Source organism: Parasteatoda tepidariorum, chromosome 11 (assembly GCF_982258835.1).
Source record: "Parasteatoda tepidariorum strain Cologne lab strain chromosome 11, Ptep-v5.0, whole genome shotgun sequence".
Classification (NCBI taxonomy): domain Eukaryota; kingdom Metazoa; phylum Arthropoda; class Arachnida; order Araneae; family Theridiidae; genus Parasteatoda; species Parasteatoda tepidariorum.
Window position 1 is genome coordinate 1,112,468 of NC_141765.1, and position 9,520 is coordinate 1,121,987.

The window sequence follows — 9,520 nt, forward strand, 5'->3', positions numbered from 1 at the left end:
CGCCAATAGCCCATTGTGCAGCTCTAGTGCGACGTAAAGTAACAACAACAACAATAAAATTTTTACCTGTATTTTGAATCTTAAAATCATCAAGAGAGGTGGCATTTTTTTTTTTTTTTTTAAACCTTAAGACACATTGGGGAGTAAAATGAAACAAAACATTATAAAATACTATTATATGGCTCTGTTATATTCTGATAACTGAGCTATCGTAAGAGTGGGAAAACAGAATCATTTTATTAGATCTCCATGATTTCATACAGAGATCAGGGTTAATCAGGGATATTTTAAATCAGAGTTGTTCAATAACTATCAAAGCCCAAACTTGGAAAAAAAAACAAGTAGGTTATTTTCTTGCATTTTATTATAACAAATAGACTATATATTAAGATTATACTAATAGAATAATATTTATATTTCTGCTACTTCAATATTCTGCATTTGAAAATTTTAATTAGCTTTTTTTAAAAATAATTATTATTAGAAAAAGGAGATAATGTACTTAGGTGTTTTCGCAAAAATTCGAGATATTAATTCACGAAATAATTGAAACTACTACTGTTATAACAAGATTAGAATTGCAATTCACTGAAATAGGAAAATAATACATTTATAAAAGTGCATTTTAACTACTATTTTGCTAACCTATGAGTCTAATTACACACTTTCAAATGATACTTTTAAAATATAGAACCCTTTAACTGGTGAAATACTTGTTCAGATGCATCCTTTGTTGTTGAAATATTAGAGCTTATTCTGGAAGCTCCCTTTCACTGTAAAAAACATAGGACACAACTCAGAAAAGTAAAACTCAGAAAATACTCAACTCAGAAAATAGTTTTTCCAAGTAAAAAAAAAAAAAAATGTCCCGCAGTGGACTGATCGTTAAGACACGGTTCCCAGCAGATCACCGAAGTCAAGCATCACTGGCTGCGGTCAGTGTGCGGGTGTGTGACCACTTGGATCTGTCTGCGTAGGGACCGAGGGTGTGCGGTAGTGGTCCTCGTTAAAATGTTCTATCGTAAAGTGCTCGACTTCACGTGCAGGTCGTCGGGCTACCGAAGCAGGGGTGCCATACCCTCTGCAGAGGATCAAAATTGTGATCGTATGTCGTATGTCGTCTTCGGATGATCCTCAGGGATGTTTCCCAGACCGTCGCCAATAGCCCATTGTGCAGCTCTAGTGCGACGTAAATTAACAACAACCAAGTAAAAAACTTTATTTGAATTAAAATAAATAATTTAATTCTTCGTTAAAACATTTAGCAGTTTTTTTTTATAATTCTATTTTAAAACAGAATAGGTAAATCCTACAAAGGTAATTGGACCTTTTTACTCTCATTTAAAATAGTATTGTTACTTGTGACTAATGACATAGATAATGAAATGTTTAAATAATTATTATTAATGGCTTGGTTAGGAATAAAATTTATGGTATTTATTTATGCAGCAAGACTAAACTACAAAAATTAAAAGAAATGAAGACAAAATCAGACGAAATTGGAAAAACCCATTCCTTGAAAAAACCTGAATCGGTTCTTTCAGGGATTCGATATTATTATTTTTTTTTTTGAAGTTTTTTAAAGTAATAAATGCATTTATCCAATACTGCATTATTTATAAGTATATTGTGTTATGCCTAAAAGTTTCATAAGAATTTCCATGTTCTTTAATATTAAAATTTTCATTATGTCAAGAGAAAAATAAAACAAGATATCTTTAATTTATAAGTAATTGAACTATATACCTACCCTGGAAAAAGGACATTATATAATTCTGAAGAACAGCATTTTTATGTATAGAACTGAGGAGCAAACAGCCAGCATAACTCACTCCTATACATATGCTTCCAATACATTTATATTTGTAAGTAGACTTGTTAACATAATGTATAGAAAAAAGGAAAATTTCTTACTTTTTATTAAAATATTAATGGTAGAAAACGTTTTTATGAAATACTTTTTAAATAGTCTAATAAAACAACTTTAATTAATTGCCCAAAATATTTTACCACTGAAAAAATTAAGTTAAAAATTCCCAACCCTGGTTTTTTGCTCCATAATTAGCTGAATTTCATGGCCCTGATAAATTTTTTTAATAAATATTTTAGAACTTTTGTTCAATCATTATGGAAAGAGATAATTTTACATATATATATATATATATAATAATTTGTGGTACATTGTTAGTATGCATTTGCATTTCATATTAAAATATTGATACTGATAATATTGATATTGAGCTAATTGATAATGTTCATGAAAAATCATAGTAATTGTTAAATTTTCTACACTTTAATTACAGCCTAGCATAAATTTTTATAAATAGTAAAGCAAACAGATTCTTCTAATTAGAAGAAAACGATCACAGTACAGCTTACAAAAAAGTCACTTAAGTTCTAAAATTCCACTCATGAAAAGATTCCTGAAAATTGTAATAATCTGTAAAAAAAAAATGAATTAAAAGCATTATATCTATAAAGATAACCCTGAATCAATTTTCTTAACTCAATCAAATTAATATAGAGTCAATATAAAATATACTACTATATAATATATAAACTCTGTAAATAACCCATGCATTATTAAATATATCTTTAAAACTAATTTAAATGTATACTAAATCAATATTTCCACTTCCTTCATAATGTTGATTTGGAGTACCCAGAATTTTTGAAGAATCAAAACTGGAATTTCAACAAGCACTGACCTGGCAATTCTGATAATTCTCAGGTCAGAGTAGTTAAAAATTCAGTGGATGAAAGAGCCTTTTTTTCTACATTTAAGGATGTATCACATTAACTGATGATCATAACAACCTGGAACAAAACTATTAGCATTGCAACTGCATATACAAAACATGAAACACAACTTGTGCTTTTTTAATTATTAAAATTATGAGCTCTTAATATTAATTTAAAAGTATTATTTATAGTAGTAATGTAATCATAGCATCATCAAACAATTAATGAAGTATGTAAACAGAAAACTTTAACACATGTAATCTAAATTTTAAAAACTAGCAATATAATAAAATGTAAAACAATTTTTTATACCATTTGAAGATATTTATACAAAGAAAATTGATAACTTATTAATGGTAACTTTAAATTTAGGGTGTAATATATTAATTTAACCTTCAAAAGAGAAAAAAAAAACTGATTTCTTCCCAACCGTGTATTATTAAAGTATAACTTATTAGTCATTCATATTTCCTTTCAAATAATATTCAATATACACAAGTAACTAATTCAAATATGCATATTTTCATACTATTATAAGTAACTATATCCAATATAATAATTAGAAGCACAAAAAATTGCTTTACCCCACATAGATATAATGCAATGAAAAAGATACCTAATTAATTATAATGTAAGAGATTAAAATATCTACAAATATAAAATATGTTGGAGGTGCATACCAATTTTAGATTTATGCAGAGAGGCAGCAACAATAAATGACTAGCAAGTGAAATTGTCACACTAACAATTATTTAGGCAAGAAATGTGACACTTATACTTACTCAGCATCAACACAAATCTTTGATAGCATATATTCCAGTAGGTATTTCTATTCCGACAAATTATGGTCATAACAAGCAATTTCATCACTCCCATTTAAGACAAAGACATGCTGAAGGAGCTTTTAAAGGATACACCTGATTAGTTGATGAAAAGAAAGTCTCAACTTGCAACAAATCTAGATATGCAAAACACGAAGACGCACAAATTACAATTTGTGATACAATTGCTACTTACTTGTGCTTCTTCTCAACTATTCAAATTCTATACTAGTCTCTCCATATTATTCTGAACTATAATATTAGTTTTAAAAATGTCATTTACAGAAATGTTTAATAAGCAGAATCTTACAAATAATAAAAAACGTAAACACAAAATCTAAAACTTTAATGTATGTAAAATTTAATAAAGGCAATAAGACATAGTAAAAGTACATTGAAATTCTTCATATTTCTTGCAATTAATTGTTTTACTCACTACGAATGAAACAAAAAATAATTTGGACTTTTAACCACAAAAAATGCTTAAAAAATAACAAACAAAATCCGACAATAATGAAACAAAATTTGATGAGATACCATATTAATAATTATGTAAGATATTAAAATACATATAAATTATATATACATATATTTTTAATATAAATTTCTTTATATAAAACTATAAATATTAATAATAGATAAGATTAATATTAAATATAGTACAACGTAATATATTAACTCCGTAAACAAACCAAGATTAAATATATCTTTAAAACAAATTAAAATGTATACTTATTCAATATCATAACTTCCTTCTTAATGTTGATTTGACAGAAAACTGGACACGACGGATCAAAACTGGAATTTCAACAAGCACTGACCTGGAAATCGTAATAATTCTCAGGCCAGCATGGTTGAAAATTCAGTCGATGAAGGAGCCTTCTCTCTACATTTAAGGATGCATCACAATAACTGATGATCATAACAACCTGGAAGAAAACTAAAAGCATTGCAACTGGATAAACAAAACATGAAGCACAAATTGTGATACAACAGAACTTGTTCTTTTCAATTATTGATTCATGAATTCTTAATATTATTCAAAATTTTAATATTAATTTAAAAATATCATTTATAGTAGTAATGTTATTCTTGCATCATCAAACAAATAATGAAGTATGTAAGCATAAAAACTTTAGCACATGTAATCCAAATTTCAAAAACTAGCAATATAATAAAATCTACATTTTAAATTACCAAGTCCATGATTAATTCCAAGAATTTTTCAAAACTTTACAAAACACAACACTCTGACAAAAACACAACAGCAAATTTAAAAAAGCATTATAATAACATTAATTGAAATGATTGGTATAGCCAAAACTGTTGTAATCTGCATCCTCAGTTGATTTTTAATTTAAAAAACAGAATAAATAAAGAGTTGAAGCAATAAAATAGCTGAAAAATACAAAAGCAATTAATTTCTTTTTTGCAAAATTATATTCTAAAAATACTTTTCTTGCTCATTGATAAGGAAAGAAATACTTCTGATTTTTTATTTCTCATTTTAGAATAAAAAAATTGCCAATGACTGGCTTGCTTGGCTTCAACTTGCTAAATCAAGGAAAGTTGATAACTTCTTATTGGTAACTTAAGTTTAGGGTGTAACATACTATTAATTTAACCTTTTATTCAAAAGAGAAAAAAAAAAGGGGCTTCTTTTCAACTTTGTATAGTTAAAGTATAACTTATTAGTCATTCATATTTCCTTTCAAATAATAAATAATATTCAAGAAAATTCAATTCACTCACTAATTCCAATATACTTCCATTCCATTATAACCAATATAATAAATAGGAGCACAAAAAATTGCTTGAATAAAAAAAAAAACTCTACCAACTCCACATAAATATAATTTAATGAGAAAGATACCTAATTAATTATAATGCAAGAGATTAAAATATGTACAAATAAAAAATATGTAGGAGGTACATACCTATCAACAACTTTATTGAGTTGATCTGACTAAAGATCTATGAGGATAAGCAACAGCACAACATACTAATTATAGAGTTAAGCAGTTAGGTAGCAACAACAAATGACTAGTTAGTGAAATAGTTACACTAAGGAGTATTTTGCCAAGCAATGTGACACTTATACTTACCCAGCATCAGCACAAATCTTTAATAACAGATATTCTTGTAGGTATTTCTTTTCCTACAAATTATGGTCATAACGTGCAATTTCATCGCTTCAACGTAAGACATAAAGATACACTGGGGCTGATGAACGAGATTTTAAAGGATAGGAATTTACCTATCTTATTAGTTCATGAAAAGATTTTCTTAACAATTGCTTACATTATTGAGCTATAAAACGTATTCGCCATTTTCACCACGCTAAAAAAAAATCGGGCATCCAAGCTCTTGGCGATAGAATTAGTTTGGCCTTGAGTTTGGCAATCACCCATTTCAGCTGATCGCCAAAGTCTAGGGTTATAAAATAGGCGGGCATTCAAGACAGTGCGTAACCATTAAGCACACTAAGCACGTGCTTAGGGCACCAGGGGATAGGGGGGCACCCCAAAGCCTGACTAAATGTTAGGAGTATATAATTTTATTTTTTTTGAAACATTACTTAAAAAATGTATTATTTTGAGCTTCCATTTTAAGAGTAGATAACAAGCTTTTCTAAGTACGAAATTTTACATAATAAAAGAAAAAAAAAACAAAAGATGTTATGTATCAAAAATTTTTGGTCTTATAATTTAATTAGGTAGCGAATTTCCATGCGATAAAAGATCTATTTATTTATCCATTACAATGATTCCATAACATACTGCTACGATTCAAGTTTACATAATATTTTTCGCAGTTGTAGCAAAGTTAATACTTCGTCAATTTGATTTTTTTACGTAAAAAAAAAATTTATTTACAACATTTTGATGCAATGATTTGATGATGTAAAATATGTGATTTTTGATGTGAAAAAAAAAACTGTATTATGCATGTTTGCAGTTTCTGTTTTTATGTGCTGCACATTTTTCAAAAATATTTGCTTACACTATATTTTTAATTATATTCTCATTGCATATTAAAAAGAAGTCATCAAATTACGTAAAGGTTGTGTTACAAAAATTTATTTCAAAATTTTACGTCAAATAATTTTTTTATTCACTAAATTAAGAAAAAGGAGCTATGTTCAAGTATCACTTTTCGAAATTTCTTTGTGGAGGAGAGGTTAAATTTGCGAAAATATGACCACACACTTCGCATTACTTATAATTTTTTTTATCTATATATAGCGAATGTTGAAATTAGATTTTAAAACTTAAAATATATACTATGTAATATTAATGCAAGCAGCTAGTCTTTTAATAAGGAAAGAATTACAGGTTCCTTAGAGTCTTGTATAAATACAAATGTTATAAAAGTTAAGCACAAAAGATGTGTAAATTCACAATGTGAATCGGATGTTCGTTGACGGTGAAAAATACGTTAAAAAGAGTATCCATTAAAACTAATTTAATATTAAAATCAAATATAAGGAATAAGTAGAAATAAAATCAAATTTTCGATCATTGAATTGGGTTTAGTGCAAGTAAACTATATTTTGTCCATCTTATAACGAAATTTGCAAAAATTACAATTAAGAAATAAGAAAAGTTCTGAAAATTTCAAATCAAAAATAAATAGCAAATTTAAGAAAGATCTAAAGATATTTTTATTAATTGAATTTAAAAATATGTTTAATAACTAATAAAGAAAATCCTTAATGATTAAAGTTAGAGCCAATCAAAATTATTATTGAGAATATATATATATATATATATATATATATATATATATATATATATATATATATATATATATATATATATATATATATATATATATATATATATATATATATATATATATATATATATATATATATATATATATATATATATATATATATATATATATATATATATATATATATATGTAATTTCATCAACTTTTATTAAGATGATAATTTGAACATGTAAATATTTTGAAAATAATATTATTTCTGTCACTAAAAATAAATTTAATCGTTGCTTTTAATTTTTACTTGCAGCTCGTGTGTACATCAGATTGAAATAAATAAATAACTAATTAAGGTATTTCCATTTAACTTTTTCTTAAAATAAAAATTGGTCATTCTGCATAAACGAGTGGGAAAAATATTACAAAACAAATGAAATAAAATAAAAATATGACCACCGAAGCCGACGTCTTCAGGGGGTACCGGCCCCGGTAGCCATTAAAAACAAAACCATTTCTATTTGAGGGAGAAGCAAAAGCTTAAAATATCTCCCTCAGTACCCCGATGGTTTTGTATAGAGGTCCAGGAAAAACAAGATACATTCAAAAGAATAAACAAATTACGAAAAGAAAATCAATAAAAATCATCAGAAAATTAAAAACTTACAGTCACAGGTCAAGAATAAACTTCAAAAGCAAGTGGAGGAAAAGAAAACACTAAAAACTGAAAAACAACGCCCCCTATAATAATGCGCAGTAGAAGTTTAAAAATGAAATGAAAAAGGTCAGGAGAAGGAGATACGTAGATAAATTAATAGAATGCTTAACTGGGGCTGCTCAGTTAAGACTAGAATTGCGCCCTGTTAAAAGAAAAAATATATAAAAACTTAAAAACCGATTAATTTTCATGATAAGAATTTTGAAAATGCTAAGTTACCACAGATTATTCATGGTCTTTCTGATTTCTTTCCTTTAGAACAAATTAGGGTTACTGCTGCTTTTAAATATTCTTCTACACTTAGGAAAAAGGTGTGTAATTATAATTTTTTAAGTCGAAATCTTAATTGTATTTCTAAATCTGATTGTTATTGTAATGAGGAGGGTTTTTCAAAATTTATTGATAATGATTATGGACATGTTATTACCGGAAATTTGGAAATTGTGGGTGATCAGGATCTAATTAGCATTTTAAGTAAGGGTTCAAAATTTAGAACCAGAGTTAAGATGAAAAAAGAAGATTTTATTTTATCCATTAAAAAAGATCTAGATTTTTTTATTGCAAAAATTTCCAGAAAATATCATTGGCCTGTTGAAGGTTTTTCTGAGTGGAAAGCTAAAATTATTGAAAGGGTTAAATTTAATTTATTTAATACCAGTTTTAGTTCATTTCCTAAAGGTACTTTTATTGATTATGATTTATCTAGAAAAATTAAAAATCTTAAGGATAAATTCATTGTTACTGTTGTAGATAAAGCTTCAAATAATTTCTGTATTATGTGTAAATATTTTTTAAAAAAATTGATTATTGGGGAATATAATGCAAATAATACCTATTTAAAGTTAAAAGAAGATTAAAAAGTTATTGAAAAAAGAATTATTGCATTTAGTAAAAAATTAAAATTAAATAGGATTACATTTCCATATTTATTTCCAATAGTTAAATTTCATAAAAATCCGATTAAATTTAGGTTTATAGCATGTGGTACTAATAGTTATAATTCTGATATTAGTAAAAGGTTTTTTTGTTTTTTAAAAATTATTTTGCTTAAAATTAAAAAAGAGAAAAATATTATTATTGAAAGTAATGTTGAAGTTCTGGATTTTATTAAAAGTAATGATATTTCCAGCATTAACACTTTTGATTTTGAAAATTTGTATACCAGCATAAGCATACCACATGAAAAAATTATTGAGATTTGTGAAGGTATTTATGACAAGTATTTATTTGATGAAAAAATTGATAGGTTTAACTGGTTAGATTTATGCAAGTTTAATCTTTTTGAGAATGTTCTTTTTGATGGTTTAGATTTTTATAAACAAATTATTGGAATTCCACAAGGTAATTCCTTTTCTGGGGCTTTTGCCAACATTTTTTTGCACTTTTTCGAGGCTAGATTTCTTGAACATAGGGTACTTGATGCTTTCCGATACATTGATGATTTGATTTTGTTTAATTGTGACGATTATAATTTTGTTTATACTATTTATCCTGGTGATTTGGTCCTGAA

At 26.5% G+C, this 9,520-nt stretch overlaps 1 long non-coding RNA gene across 1 annotated transcript; it reads left to right on the forward strand.

Moving 5' to 3' along the window:
* The first annotated feature begins 1,326 nt into the window (after nt 1-1,326).
* On the forward strand, nt 1,327-4,759 carry LOC147801153 (uncharacterized). The gene is made up of 2 exons (XR_015430395.1): nt 1,327-1,865; nt 4,338-4,759. It is a non-coding gene; the product is annotated as an uncharacterized LOC147801153 (long non-coding RNA).
* Nucleotides 4,760-9,520: the final 4,761 nt, after the last annotated feature.